The sequence below is a fragment of the Balaenoptera borealis genome (assembly GCF_965194805.1).
Source record: "Balaenoptera borealis genome assembly, chromosome: 9".
In the NCBI taxonomy this organism is placed as follows: domain Eukaryota; kingdom Metazoa; phylum Chordata; class Mammalia; order Artiodactyla; family Balaenopteridae; genus Balaenoptera; species Balaenoptera borealis.
The window spans coordinates 70,587,601-70,602,552 of NC_138873.1; the positions used below are offsets into that span (position 1 = coordinate 70,587,601).

Here is a 14,952-nt window from a genome sequence, read left to right on the forward strand (position 1 = left end):
AGAAAAGAAGTTGATGAGTTCTTTTAGCAGAAATAACAAATACCCAAATGGCTGATATCCTCCAATAATGTCCAACGTAGAATATCATACACTTCTTCAACTGTTCCATTGTTTAAAACATGCCTGGAACTCCTCTTTTGGAAATTTCACCTTTTGTTCTCTAAACTTTATTCCTAGGTGAGCCCATAAATTCCCATGGGGTTAAATATCATCTGTATACTGCTGACTTGCAAACTTCTATCTCAAATTCACTTCTGCTGAATTCAGCTCTAGATTTGTATTTAATTTGCCTATGTGGCAGGCACCTGCTTTCAGGCATCTCAAACCTAACACATTCCAATAAAAGCACAGTATTCCCCATGGCAGACTTCCCCATCTCAGGAAATAGCCTTGGCATCTAGCCCATTATTTAAGATAGAAACCTAGGACCAATCTTCCTTATGGGGGTGTGTGTGTGTGTATTCATATGTGTGTGTGTGCACTCACATACACACACATACATGCACATGTGCTAGAAGAGGTCATTTTCCAGAATGTTGGCATTGAAGGGGATCTTGACAATCATCTGTTCTAATACTAGCCCTTCCCAATTTTCCAGAAGAATAAGACTCTAGAGGGAGGAATGATTTGTCCACAGTCAGATGGCCAGTTTTTAGTTGAATTGTGACTAGAACCCAAGTTTTAGAACCTGGCCCCAAATCTAAAAACCTCTTTCCTAATCATCAGTTGGACTCTCAAGGTGATTTCAAACTTCATATCGTTACCAACCTTTTATTCTATGGGTTTTTCTAGCTCTTTCAAGGCAACTTTTGCTATCCTTATAATTATGTAACCTACAGAAACAATTCCAAAAGTTTAGACAAGCTTGCAAGTAAGTCTACCTGAAGGAAAGGAACACCAGTAAAGGTGTTGTGTTCCCTCTAAATCTCAAGCAGGCTTCGGATACTGCTTAATCCGTTCTACTGCTTTCATTCACAGGCGCAGAACCTGTAGATATTTTAGCCATGAGACATCAGCTCTGCAATTCTGAGTGCAGGCTGCTAGAAAGGTCTCGTGGCACATTACAGGGAGTTCACATTGGAGGAATGATGACTCACTAATTTAAAGCATTGCCATTAAATTTAACAGGATCAGTTTTTTCTGGCTATAGAGAAAAGAAAGGCTGATATTTACTTAAATGGACTCCTAGATAAAATTGCCAGAGAGCGGACTTAACAGCCTGTGCTTGTTGCAGGCTCACAAATCACAAACCTAGAACTGATCAGGCTAGAGCCAACCTCATCTGTTAAGTCAAGAGGAGCTCATAGCTTGAAAGTCAGCACAGAAGACTGTGGTGGAGAGGAGAACCTTCTGATCTCTCGGATATGCTGACTGCTGGGCTGACTCCCTGAAGCAGAAATGTAAGCCTTCCTGTTCCCTCCCTCTAATTACAGGGGTCTCAGAGCAGGGCTGTCTCTAGGTTCTGCTTTTGCGCTCCTCAACTTCTCAATTATTCTGCATGGTGAGCCTGTCCCGCTTGTGTGGGACTCCCTGGCTTTCCCTGAGCTCGCAGAGAAAGCTCACAGGATCCTGCCTCAGCTGCAAAGTCCTGTGGCTCCTGCTACCTCTGGTTTAGGCCCTAGATCAAGGGTAAAATGGCAAGTCCAGCCACTATGAGCAGGCAGACATCTAACTCTCAGTTATTCATTCTGTGAGTGCACAAATCACAAGATTTGCTTCTCCAACTAGCTTCTGCCCTGTCCTTCTGACCCACTGGCTGGCTTATTTAAGAAGAACTAACATTTGTTTATATTTGCTTTTATTACCTTTACTTCAGGAGACCAATCCAAGAAAAATATTGCTGCGATTTACATCAAAGAGTGTTCTGCCTATGTTTTCCTCTAGGAGTTTATAGTGTCCTGTTTTACATTTAGGTCTTTAATCCATTTTGAGTTTATTTTTGTGTATGGTGTTAGAGAGTGTTCTAATTTTTGCCATTTGCAGCAACACGGGTAGACTTGGAGGGCATTATGCTAAGTGAAATAAGTCAGACAGAGAAAGACAAATACTGTATGCTATCACCTATACGTGGAATCTAAAAATTACAACAGACTAGTGAATAATACAAAAAAGAAACAGACTCACAGATATAGAGAACAAATTAGTGGTTACCAGTGGGGAGGGGAGGAGGGGTGATACAGGGGTGGGGGAATAGGAGGTATAAACTACTGGGTATAAGATAGGTTCAAGGACGTATTGTACAACACGGGGACTATAACAATATTTTTTAATAAATGTAATTGGAAAGTAATCTTTAAAAATTGTATATTAAAAAAGGAACTAACATTTATTGTATGTTCCATGTGCAAGATTTAATTTGCTAAGTCTTCACAATAAGACTTCGTGGGTGTTGTTATTAACCTTATTAGATAGATAAGGAAACTCAGGACTCAGGCACATTGAGTGAGTTGGCCAACACTGGATTCAGTCCCAGCTCAGAAACCTACATTCACAGCATTGTAATCTACACAGACCTGCTCTCTGGTTTCTGGATTCTCCTGTTGGCTTCATGATCTACTTCTTGTCCTGACTTCCTGGCCTGGCAGCCTCCCATCCAGATGAGCTTCAAATCTTGCCTGTCCTAGCTCCCCTCTTGGCAGTTTATAAGAACCTTCTAGGAGGACCAGACCCTCCTCGTCTCCACCTTAATCAGCATCTGCAGGACTCAGGGTTCTCACTGGCTGTACACACCAGACTAAAGACCCTTGACCATTTACCTACACATCAGAAAAGAGGAAAGAAGAGCACAGAGCAGTGTTCATGTAACAGTCATTTATCAAGACTTTTTGCATGCTGGGCAAGATGCTGGAAGCTGGGGCTATAGCAGGAAACAAGAATGACATGCTCCCTGCTTTCAGGGAGCTCCTATTTTAGTGAAAGCAGAAAGACAGTGAGTAAATAAACCCCAAAACTAAAGACGCTTTTACATAATGACAAGTACTATGAAAAAATAAAACAGCATGATATGACAGATTTTCAAGAAAATCATCCACATGTGCCTAAAACACCTAACACCAAAATGCATGTATTAATCTGCTCATAAATCACAGGAAATTGATGGGATTTGCAGACTACAACTATTTTCTATTGTTCTTAAGCAAAGAAGGCTAAATTGGTTCACATATCTGCCCCCAATGAAGCCCCAGCTTACAGCTTCTTTGTTTAGAAATCTTGCTGTAGTGTTCTTTTAATACATATCTAATTACAAAGAAAGTTTTATCTTTGTAACCCCAATAAAGCAAAGGAAAGTGGAAATTGGATATCCCCACAGGCCCATAACTTCTGTCTTGGGATAACAAACACAAGGGCTTGTCACAGGCAGCATGCCTCTGGAACAAGGTCTGAGACACAGATTTGCATTAGGTGAATCATTGGGTGTGCCCTTGGGAATAACAAATCAGTGAAGTTACTGGGAGTGGAGGAAGCGGGAGTGGGCAGAGGAGAAACTGACATGTGATGTAGGTGCCTATCCATAAGAAGCAGTGGAGCTGATAGCCTTTCAGAGATGTCCCAACTCAAGACAACAGGACAAGATCTTTGTAACTCCTAACCTCCAACAACTAGTCTTTGAAAGGGGTCTCCCCTGGGGAGGGTGAGTATACTTGGGCAAGTGCATCTCCCTTCGCTGGAGGGCAGGTCCTGAGGAAGGACTCAGCTATGACTGTCAGCAGCAAGTCTTCCAGCAGCTGGAGCAATGAAGCCTCGGTACTGAAGGGCAGATCTGTGTAGCACACCCCAGTATCCACTCTAGGCTCAGAATATCCACATTCTTTCCTTGAATAGTTGCTGAGTTTCCCCACAGAGGCTTGAATATGAGTTGTGTCCTGGTGTCCACACTGTCTCTATGGAAACCTCCCTAAGAATAATCCTTGTCCAGGACTGTTTATCTAGAATATCCAAGAGTCCAACCCTGTTAGCAAATGGTGATTGAAACCCTTTAATGGTTTTCTGTCTTTGAAGACCATGCAATTTCTATCTCAGTTACGGTCTACTCCAGCAGACAGAGAGGCACCCCTAATTTTGGCATACCTAAATATAGAAGCAATGTAATAGAGAAAGGAATAGAGGGTAGTCAGGGTGGGCCCCTCTGAGAAGGCAGCACTTGAGATGAAAACTGAATGATAAGCAAGAGGGCAGTCATGCAAATATCGTGGGAAGAAGATTCTTCCTAGAAATAAATGCAAATGCCCTGAGGAAGAAATATGTCATATTCTCTAATAGTTCATATTCTCCAAATATTTCAATATTTCTGCAAGAGAATAAAAAAAGCAAGTGTGGTTGAAGGTTCATGAGTTGGGGGAGAATAGTATGAAATAAGGTGAGACATATAAAGAACAGATCTTTTATCTATTCAACATTGCCTTATTGAGTTCCTACTGCATGCCAGGCACTAGTCTAAACTCTGGGAGATATAGCAGCAAACAAGTAGAGCCTTGTAGATCATGGTAGAGAATTTAGATTTTATTCTAAGGGCAAGTGGAGGTCACGGAAAGATTTTAAGCAGGTAAGTGACATAGTCCAAGTTATTTTCTAAGATGGTGAGTTTCCCTGCTTTCAGGAGAATAGAATTGAAGGATGTCTAGCTAGGAAGAAATATTGTAATCCAGCAAACAACTGTAGCAATTTGGGTTAAGGTTATGAAGTGAAGATGGAGACAAATAGATGGACTTGAAATATGTTCTGGAAGCAAAGCTGACAGGGATTGCTGATGAAAGAGACATAGAGAATAAGGGAAAGAAAAGACTCAAGAACAACTCAAATTTTTGGCTTGAGTTACTGGAGGGATAGACAATGGTATTACTTACTGAGAAGGGGAAGATAGAGAGAAACCAATTTGCAGATAAACATCAAGACTTCTTGACATTAACTTTGACATATTTATTGCACATCAAATGTAAATGTCAGATAGGCAGCTTCATATATGAATTTAAAGCTTAGTGGAGAATGTTAAAGATATAAATCTTTATGTCATCAGCATGTAGTATATGGCATTTAAAACCAAAGTGTTGATGGGATCACTGTATCAGTCAGCTCAGACTGCCATAACAAAATACCATAGACTGAGGGACTTAAAACAATAGAAATTTATTTTCTAATAATTCTGGAGGCTAGGAGTCTGAGATCAGGGTGCCAGCCTGGTCAGATTCTGGTGAGGCCTCTCTTCCTGGCTTGCAGACAGTTTCCTACTCACTGTGTTCTCATATGGCAGAGAGAGAGAGAGAGAGAGAGAGAGAGAGAGAGAGAGAGAGAGAGAGAGAGAGAGAGAGAATCTTCCTCTTCTTATAATGCCACAGTCCTATCAGGTTAAGGCCCCACCCTTATGACCTCATTTAATCTTAACCTCCTAAAGATCCTATTTCCAGATGTAGCCACATTGGCAACCGTTTCAACATATGAATTTGAGGAGGAGCACAATTCAGTCCACAGCAATTACCTAAGAAAATAATACGAGTAGAAAGGAGATGAAGGCCCAGAAGGAGCCCCTGAAAGGTATTCCAACATCATAAAAGGAAGACAGAAACAGATTGAGAAGCAGTAGCTGATGAGATAGGGGGAAAGAAGGAGAATGCCATGAGATACTAAGAGTACAAAATGTTTCAGGAAAAGAAAGAAGCACACACTGTGTGGCATGCTTCTGAAAGTTTGTCTAAGATAAGAACAAACAAATGGACACTGTGTGTGGCAAGAAAGGGGTGACGTTGGCAAGATCCCCTTCAGCAGGCAGAAAGGATGGAAATCAGATTCAAGTGGGAAGAAGAGAGAACAGGAGATGAGGACATAGAAACTGAATACAGACAAGTCTTCCCAGTGGGTTAGCTGTGAAGGGGAACAGAGAGATGGCCCAGAAGATGGAGGAGGTCATGGGGTGGGAAGTGAGAGAACAAACAGCTTCTGACCCAGTACCAAAGGGCACAGTCCTATCGTTTGGTCTGTCCTCAGAGACCCTTTTGCTCTGCCTGTTTTGTGGACCTTCCTCAGCATCACCCTCTTCTTGTCCATGTGGGGTCACAATCTCTCTTCATTTCCCTTAGTTTCCTGTGGCATGGCACAGTCAGCAAAAGCCCAGACCTTAGAGCCAGAATCTCAGCATTATCACTAGCCAGCTGTGTGACTATGGACAAGTAACTTATCCTATCTGTGCCTCTGATTCCCTGTTTATAAAATGGAATTGGTAATTATAGTATTGCCTTCCACATAGTTATTATAGAGATTCAATTAGCCAGGAGATTCAAGTCATTTGAATAGTACATGGCAAGTGCTAAGAAACTATTTGTAAAATAAATAAATGTACACTTTGCAAGAAGATGCTTTGCATTTCTGGAATTTCAGGCAACAATTGAACTGGCCTAGAGAACAGGCTGGCATTACAGTGAGTGGCTCGGTAACACTACCCAGGAGGCTGGCTTCATAGTGATATATGTGCTTATCTTGTTCAGAATTTGATGCCACTTAATCTAAAGCAGCTCTTGGGATTCAACAAATCCTATAATTCTTATAACTGATTTCGCCAGAATAATATTTAATTCCTCAAAATCAGTCAGCATGAGGCAATTTTAAATAAGGTCTCATAACAATAATAATCTTATTGTAACCCCATCGCTAAGGCTTAAAACGGACAGTGTCCATTTCCTCTTTATTCTTACCACATAAGGACTTAGTCTTAAGTATCTAGTTATCTATTTGTGTAATGTCCATCACCACGGTTCTATAACAAAGAGTTTATCTTCTTTTTTCCATTTATAGTATCTTATAGCTCTCTTGAGAGACTTACATGTGCATACATCTGTTACCTGTATTTAGAGCCTTAAAATAATAAACCAAAATAAAATCTCAGTTCATGTTTTTCCCATGTTATTAATGAAGCCAAAGTTTATTTTGAAAAAAGTGCACCAATTCATATCTACATGAAATGTTCTAACTAAGATGCCTTATCCCAAATATACGCTACTATGGGCTGAATTGTATCCCTTCAAAATTCATATGTTGAATTCCTAAGCCCCAGAGTCTCACAATGTGACTGTATGTGGAGACAGATCTTTAAAGAGGTAATTAAGGTAACATGAGGTCACAGGGATGGGCATAATCCAGTGTGACTGGTCTCCTTAGACAAAGAGATTGGGACACAGACACACATGGAAGGAAAGTCATGTGAAGACATAGGAAGAAGACGGCCATCTATAGACTGTCAACCTTTAAAATAAAAATGTAAGCGGTTTAGCCAGCAAAATGGAGTTTATTCAGGAATAGCAAAGGAATTGTGATTCAGGGTGTGCAAACCATGGGGAACCATAGGCAAGTCCAGAGAACAAAGGAGAGGAGAGTTCTTTTATAGAGGAAAGGAAGTTGGGAGGGTCTGTTTTGAATGAAAGTTCATTGGAAAGAGTGAGGGTTCAGGGTTGTGGCAGTTTCTCATTGGCTGAGTTACAGCAGTTTCTCATTGGCTAGGTTGTTGTTGAACAAGGAGAAAATCTTCCCTTCTTCCTGCTGAGGTATGTAACGTGAGCTTCTTCCTGCTGGGATTGTAAAGTCAGCTGTGTTGAGTGGTTCATGTGTGAGAGCTCCTCCTTCCAGGCTTCTTGACTCCATTTTGAATGAGGTTTTCCTTTATTCATTTTCACAAAGCCAAGAAGAGCAGTCTGGAATAGACCTTTTCCTCAGAGCTCTCAAAGGAAACCAACCCTGCCAGCATCTTAATCTTGGACTTCCAGACTCCAGAATTGTGAGAAAATTAATTTCTGTTGCTTAAACCACCCAGTCCATTGTACATTGTTATGGTAACCATAGCAAACTAACATACACACTATAGGATAGACCTGCAAGTAGTTGGAAGTTTATGGCTTAGCCATTAGCAAGTCTAAATCCTATAGCCGGGTCAAACCCTGAGTCAAAGACTTGATTTTTAAGTAGGGTCCATTATGCTAAAGAAAAGTTCCCTGCTCGCGTTGCTAACAGGATTGCCACCAATAATTGGAAAACTCTCAAAATAAGTAATTTCAAGGAAGGTCTCTACTATGTCACTAGAAGCCCAGCTAAAACTGCCCTTATATCCTGAGCAATGAGCATTAATATCTGTAAGAGTGACATTGCAGCATAAATTTAATTAACCTTAGAACATAAAATGGGCATTTGTTAAGGGTTATCACGTTTGTCTCTAAAATTCAGGTAACTGTCTATTAATGCTGAGACAATAGCATCTTGAGGAAAATACATGCATTGATTGTATTGATGTTTCATGAATTCTGTGTGTTTTTTCCAGTGGTTATGTGGCATCTCCTGAGACTATCAGAATATGATGGACCATTTATCATTCTAATTGAATCCAGATTGGCTGTTGATAGCTTCTAAGGGCTCACATACAGACTTTCCTGCCTGAAAAAAAAAATGTGTGAATACAATCCAGCTAGCAAAAGAGGTGTAGTCTAACTAAAAACACTTAAGATTGGAATCTTGCATCCAACTTGTAGCTTCAACTCTGTTCTCTTGGCAACACTCCAGTGAGAACAAGAAGGCACTACAGTCCTCTTGGCTCTTCTGGTTTTCTCTTCAGAGCTGTTCTAAGAGGATGTCCTTCAACCTCACCTGTGTGAGAAATGAGGATGCTGACACAGGACTGGAGAGTCAGCAAAAGCCAAACTTTACCTAGCCCATGTCACCGTGGGGTTAGCGAAAGTTCTCATCTCTAAATATCTGTGGTCCCTCATTCTCGAAATTCACTTCCTCACTCCCACCCCAAAGTCACACATTCAATGGTGAGGACAGACACCACATGTTATTTGTGTTTGTATCCCCAGATCAAAGGACAGACTCCACCAATATCTACTGAATAGAATATTGAAGGAATAGGTAATCAAAGGATGTTTATTGAACTGAACTGAACTGAACTCACAAGCACATGCCTGGGGCCATTCACATACCACCATGCATCCTTTGCCTTTTTTTTTTGGAGAAAAAGAGAGAAGTAATTAGAAAAGTTTAAGGCAAGAGGAAAGAAAAAGTGAGAAAGGGTAGACCAGAAATATCAATAAAGCATTTATAGCCCAAGCATTTTTAGACCTGAAATCTCTTTTTAAATGAAATCCTTGTGGAATCCTAGTACCTAAAATGAATCAAGGCAATATTGCTTTGATCTGAAGGTGGAGGGGAGCTCATCAGCTCAACCTTCCCTTCAAACACTCCTTTTCCCTTTCCCCATCGCCACACAACACACATGACCACCCGAGGCATCTCTGTGGAATATGGTGTGAAAATCACAGGCAGTAGCAGAAAGAGCCCTAGGTCAAAGTCAGAAGATCTGCTCTTCAGTTATGTGACATTAGCCACTTCTGTTAACATTTCTTTACTTCATCTCTCTCATCAGTAAAGTAGGAAAAATCATACTATCCATGCCACTGGCCAAAATGCACTATCAAAGTACATAGTACAGTAGCTAGAGCTTAGATAATCTAGTCTTTTCTCAAGTGGCACAAAACAAAGAAAGACATTATAGTTTCTCTCTTCATCTAGGCACCATTAGAAAAGTCCTCTTTTCTTTTTTTTTTTTTTAATATTTATTTATTTATTTGGTTGCACCGGGTCTTATTTACTTATTTATTTTTATATTTATTTTTGGCTGTGTTGGGTCTTCGTTTCTGTGCGAGGGCTTTCTCCAGTTGCGGCAAGCGGGGGCCACTCATCATCGCGGTGCGCGGGCCTCTTCACTATCGCGGCCTCTCTTGTTGCAGAGCACAGGCTCCAGACGCACAGGCTCAGTAGTTGTGGCTCACGGGCCCAGTTGCTCCGCGGCATGTGGGATCCTCCCAGACCAGGGCTCGAACCCGTGTCCCCTGCACTAGCAGGCAGACTCTCAACCACTGCGCCACCAGGGAAGCCCAGAAAAGTCCTCTTTTCTTGCCAACTTATTCGAACTTAAAAACAATTTCACCCATTTCTCCCACTCACACCCTCACCACCACATCTAGCAACCACCAATCTGTACTCTGCATCTATGAGCTTAGTTTAAATTCCACATATAAGAAGCTTCATATAGTATTTGTCTTTCTCTGTCTGACTTCACTTAACGTAATACCCTTGAGTCCACTCATGCTGTGGCAAATGGCAAGATTTCCTTCTTCTTTATGGCTGAATAGTATTCCATTGTATATATGACACAATTTCTTTATCTATTAGTCCATCAGTGGACACTTAGGACACTTAGCCATGTCTTGGCTATTGTAAATAATGCGGCAATGAACATGAGGGTGCATACATCTTTTTGAATTAATGTTTTCCTTTTCTTCTGATAAATATCCAGAAGTGGAATTGCTGGATCATCTGATAGTTCTATTTTTAATTTTTTGAGGAGCCTTCTATAGTGGCTGCACCAATTTACATTCCCACCAACAGTGCATAAATGTTCCCTTTTCTCCACTTCCTTGCTAACACTTGTTATTTCTTGTCTTTTTGATAATAACCATTCTAACAGGTGTGAGGTGATATCTCATTGTGGTTTGATTTGCATTTCCCTGATGATTAATAATGTAGAGCATCTTTTCATGTACCTGTTGGCCATCTGTATGTCTTCTTTGAGACATATATCTACTCAGATCTTTTGCCTATTTTTTAATCAGATTGTTTGGGTTTTTTTGTTTGTTTTTGTTTTTAGTTGTATAAGTTCTTTATTAATTTTGGATATTAGTCCCTTATGAGATGTATGATTTGCAAATATTTCCTCTCATTAAGTAGGCTGCCTTTTCGTTTTATTGAAATGTTTTTTTTTTTTTTTTTTGTCCAGAGGAGAAATACCATTATGAATGAATCACTACATGACAGTAGCCAAATGCTTTAAACAAAGTGGCTCCGCAGCCCCAGACCCTGTCTTTATTAGGAAATACCCAGGGCTAGTAAACACAGTATTTTCAAAATCCAGTGATTTGATCTCATACTCATATTGGATAAAGACTCAATTGTTAGTTTACGGGGATTTTTTCCTCTAGAGCCAGACATTTAGGCCAAATAATATGGACATGTTAAATCTGAATCAAAAATTGCATAATAGCACATTTCCTTGGCTTTCATTACCAAGCTAAATCAAAGTATGATTAAGAACAACAACAAAATACAGTAGAGCACAACAATTTCCAGCAATGTCAACCATTAAAAGGGATAATAAATAAAGCTAATTCATTGCGCATACAGCAGAGCATTAACTGATGACTCAAGTGTCTGTCAAAACTGTTCAGGCACAGCTGGGGGTGCTGCAGGCCATTTGCACTGAATCAGCTTCCCAACTAAAATATTTCCAGCCACTGGGAAATCACAGATCTTTCTAAATATTGGGACCTGTTTCCAGTGGGCTACTGTCTGAGTACCCTACATTTTTCTCCAGGACTCCTCCTGGGGTTAAAAAAAGCAGGGCAAGGGAGAAGCAATTTTTTTTGCACTAAAACCTCCTTCTACTGTCTAATTCATTCTTCCTTTCCCTCCTAATATCTCAAATGCTTCATACAGAGGGAAGAAGTATGCATGACAATTGATAAAAGAGCCCTTAATATGGGATATTCACTCCAAAAAGCATAGAAGTGGAGACTCAAGTCTGGATAATCTTTGTGAGCAATCTGAGACAGTGAAGATTTCGGCACTTGGAAAAATCAGTTCTTGGAAACAGGCCCATGGAGTCCTCGACGTTATTACCTTTGGGTAGAAGAGGGCCCCTAGAAATCAGCTGACCATACCCATTTACTAAATCTGTGACTAACTAAACTGATGTGTCAATTCTAGTCCACTGTGTAGGTCCTGGAGCAGGGCCACCTGGACTTGAATGCCAGTGCCACCACTTATAAAACCTGTCACTTTGAACACTTCATGTAATCCTCAGCCTATTTCTCATTTGTGAATGAAGGATAATAAAGCTACCTATCTCATTGGTTATTGCGAGGATGATTTGTGATCAAAAACACATGTTATGCACTGGTACATGGTAAGGACACAATGATTGTTAGCTTAGCTCTTGGACGGCCAACAAATGAAATAGCTTGTCTCTTATAAGATCAATGTGTAAATGCCCTTAATCTTCATTATTCACTATCACTTAAAGAAATTCTTTCATACTATTCCTGACGCCCAACCAGATCTAGAAATAACAAAATGGGTTCTGCATCCTTGCCTTGTTCTTTATTGCATCTAGTTGCTCTATGGAAGTTAGGGAGATTCCCGTTCCCTGAATGAGCTGATTCTTCCCAAGTCCAAAGGAGAGGAAAACGAAGCAACAATGTAGAGGCCACATTGTGTGTGTGTTTTCTATCGAGTAGACAAGACACTCTAAGGTTATGGTGATTGAGAAATGTCAGAACCGACTATGAGAAAACCATAGTGACAGTTAACCTAAATCCAGAGGATCGTAACACTCAGTCTCATGGCAACCTGAACACCACTATTGTTTGCTCCTTGATTACTAGTCACTGGGAGCCAAGACAAAGATTTCCCACCAGTGCATGGGCTCGGTGTTCTCATTTTACATGCAGTCTGCTTTATTCTTATACATAAAGATGGAATAATCACCATCCACTGATGTGACCATGGACAAACTAAAAAAAAAAAAAAAAAAAAAAGAACAACAACAACAACAACAAAAAACCAGTATAATTATTCTCTGGTATGAACAATAAGTCATTGGAGAGCATATGATTTTGTGTGGCCTAGTATTTAACAGCTACATAGCTGAGAATAGAATAAGGCCTACTTACTTCTATTTCACATTAGTGAGTCATAGAATAATATGATCCAGGGTTAATAGGGACCTCAAAGTTATCAATGGCTCTGTGATAATTCACCAAAATCAACTGATTTACAAAGACCAAAGCACCAAAAATATATTTGTAAATCTCTTATAAAGTGTAGAAATGGCCTTTTTGTTTAGAAAAAGTTATGGGCCACTTTTACATATAAAAATAATGAAAAATAAAATAAAATAAAAACAAGGTCCAAGATAATCTGGGAAAGCAAAGATTGAAAGAATGAGAACAAGACACCATCATGGAATAAGACAGAGAAATAAGAGCTTGCCGTATCTCCTCTGAGGATAAGAACCTATGTGTTCAGATGAGCCACTGGCTACTGAGGATAAGAACCCAGGGGGATCCTCAACCAACCAAAGTCAATTTATTCATCTGTTCTGAAAAATAAATGTAGAAGAGAAAAGAGAAAATCATCTGAGAGGGAGGGCAGGTGCCCTGAAGACAGGGAGTGTTCAGGGGAAGTGAGAATGCCTGCTGACAACAGGGAGGAGACACTGTGGAAGGTAGAAACCTTGCATGGGGGTGTTTTAAAGGAAATGCTGTGCATGGTGGACATGGCCACTCTCTATAATCCCAAAAAGATTCAATAAAGAGTATTCACAGATGAAAAACTTTTTATAGTTGGAGTTCATCTGGTAAAAAGTGAAGGGGATCAGTTCTGTGTCCTGGCTTACGGAGTCAACAGCTAAGTGATAAAGTAATGGGAATTTTAAAATTTACACACGGAAGACTGGGAGGCAGAGGTTAGGGTGCCTGGAACTGGCAGAAGAATAGATCTGGAGAGAGAAAGTGGGAAAGTCCCAAGAAAAGTGAGAGGTATCCATCATGGATGGCCAAAGACCTTTTAACGACAGTCATATTTTTTAACATTCAATGTTAGATTAGTCCCTGTTCTGTGAATTTATCCCATTCAATTATTCCAAAACCTTCATTAATTTTAGGTTATAGCAATGTAGTTTATGCCTGATGTATCTTCCCTTTAATAACTATTATAAAAATATCAACATTTTGGACAAAATATAAAACAACTTTCTAAAACCACTAGAGAGCAATGAAAAGCAGGCAGAAATAAGGAGATAGGAGCCTTGAAAGAAGGGAAGTACACTAATGATATCCAAATTTAACAGGCTTTTTCATTTATAGTGCTTTCTGGTTGCCACTAATAGTACTTCCCAGATGCACAGGAGGGGAGCCCATACAGAAAGGAGAGGTGCCTAGGGAGTCGGAGATCAAAGTTTAAGGTTACCAGACTGGTGGGAAATTGGGTGAAGGGAATCCAGAAAGGAGAGAGCTACAGAGAGGAAAATCACAAAACCTAACTAGATCCTGCATGCCGCAGCTAAGAGCCCGCATGCCACAACTAACAGAGCCCGCATGTCGCAACTAAAGATCCCACATGCCTCAACAAAGATCTCGCACACAGCAACAAAGATTCTGCATGCCGCAACTAAGACCTGGCACAGCCAAATAAATAAATAAATACATACATACATACATACATAAATAGTTTTTTAAATGCCCTCAAATGATTACTGACTCCTAAAACGAAATGCAAAGAGCAAGACTGTAAGGAATCTAGTGGGAAGCAGCAGCTGGAAGGATAAGAAGTGAGATGTTAGCAGCTGCCTAATAGCATGAATATAGCAATTAAGATGAAGTCCTGAACTGTTACTAAGATATCAGAGGAGCCACACCTTAGGATTAAAGGCCATATCTCAGAACTAAGGGCTGAAGTTTTAGACTAAGGGAAAAAAAAACAAATAAACCTATCCCAACAAAGTTCATAACCAGGCCACTGTAGGATCAGAGTAATCAGACAATCCTCTTTAGAAGAAGGTAATCAAGTTCTTATCCCCCCCACCCCGCAAAAAAAGGGTAACTATTTGAGGTGATAGATGTCTTAATTAACTTGAATGTGGGAATCATTTCACTATATATATATATATCAAAGCATCACATTGTGCACTTTAAATATGTTGCAATGTATTTGTCAATAATACCTCAATAAAGCTGGGGTGGGGGAGAGAAAAAAGAAGGTAATCAAGTGTCTACATTGTATCATCCACAATATTCAATATACAAAATAAGTCAATAGACATGCCAAGAAGGACAATGTAACATAGTCAATAAATGGAGAGGA

General features: G+C 40.1%; 2 long non-coding RNA genes across 10 annotated transcripts in view; one reads left to right on the forward strand and one right to left on the reverse strand.

The window, feature by feature from the left end:
• Window positions 1-14,952, reverse strand: part of LOC309635153 — a 501,613-nt gene that overhangs the window by 291,290 nt on the left and 195,371 nt on the right. The window lies entirely within an intron of this gene.
• On the forward strand, window positions 1,420-11,939 carry LOC309635147. 4 transcript variants are annotated; one of them, XR_014248657.1, is made up of 5 exons: window positions 1,420-3,645; window positions 7,486-7,529; window positions 7,663-7,759; window positions 8,832-8,883; window positions 11,527-11,939. It is a non-coding gene; the product is annotated as an uncharacterized lncRNA (long non-coding RNA). The 4 variants fall into 4 exon arrangements; XR_014248658.1 differs by having other exon boundaries at window positions 1,422-3,631; XR_014248659.1 differs by lacking the exon at window positions 8,832-8,883 and adding an exon at window positions 8,297-8,452 and having other exon boundaries at window positions 1,427-3,631.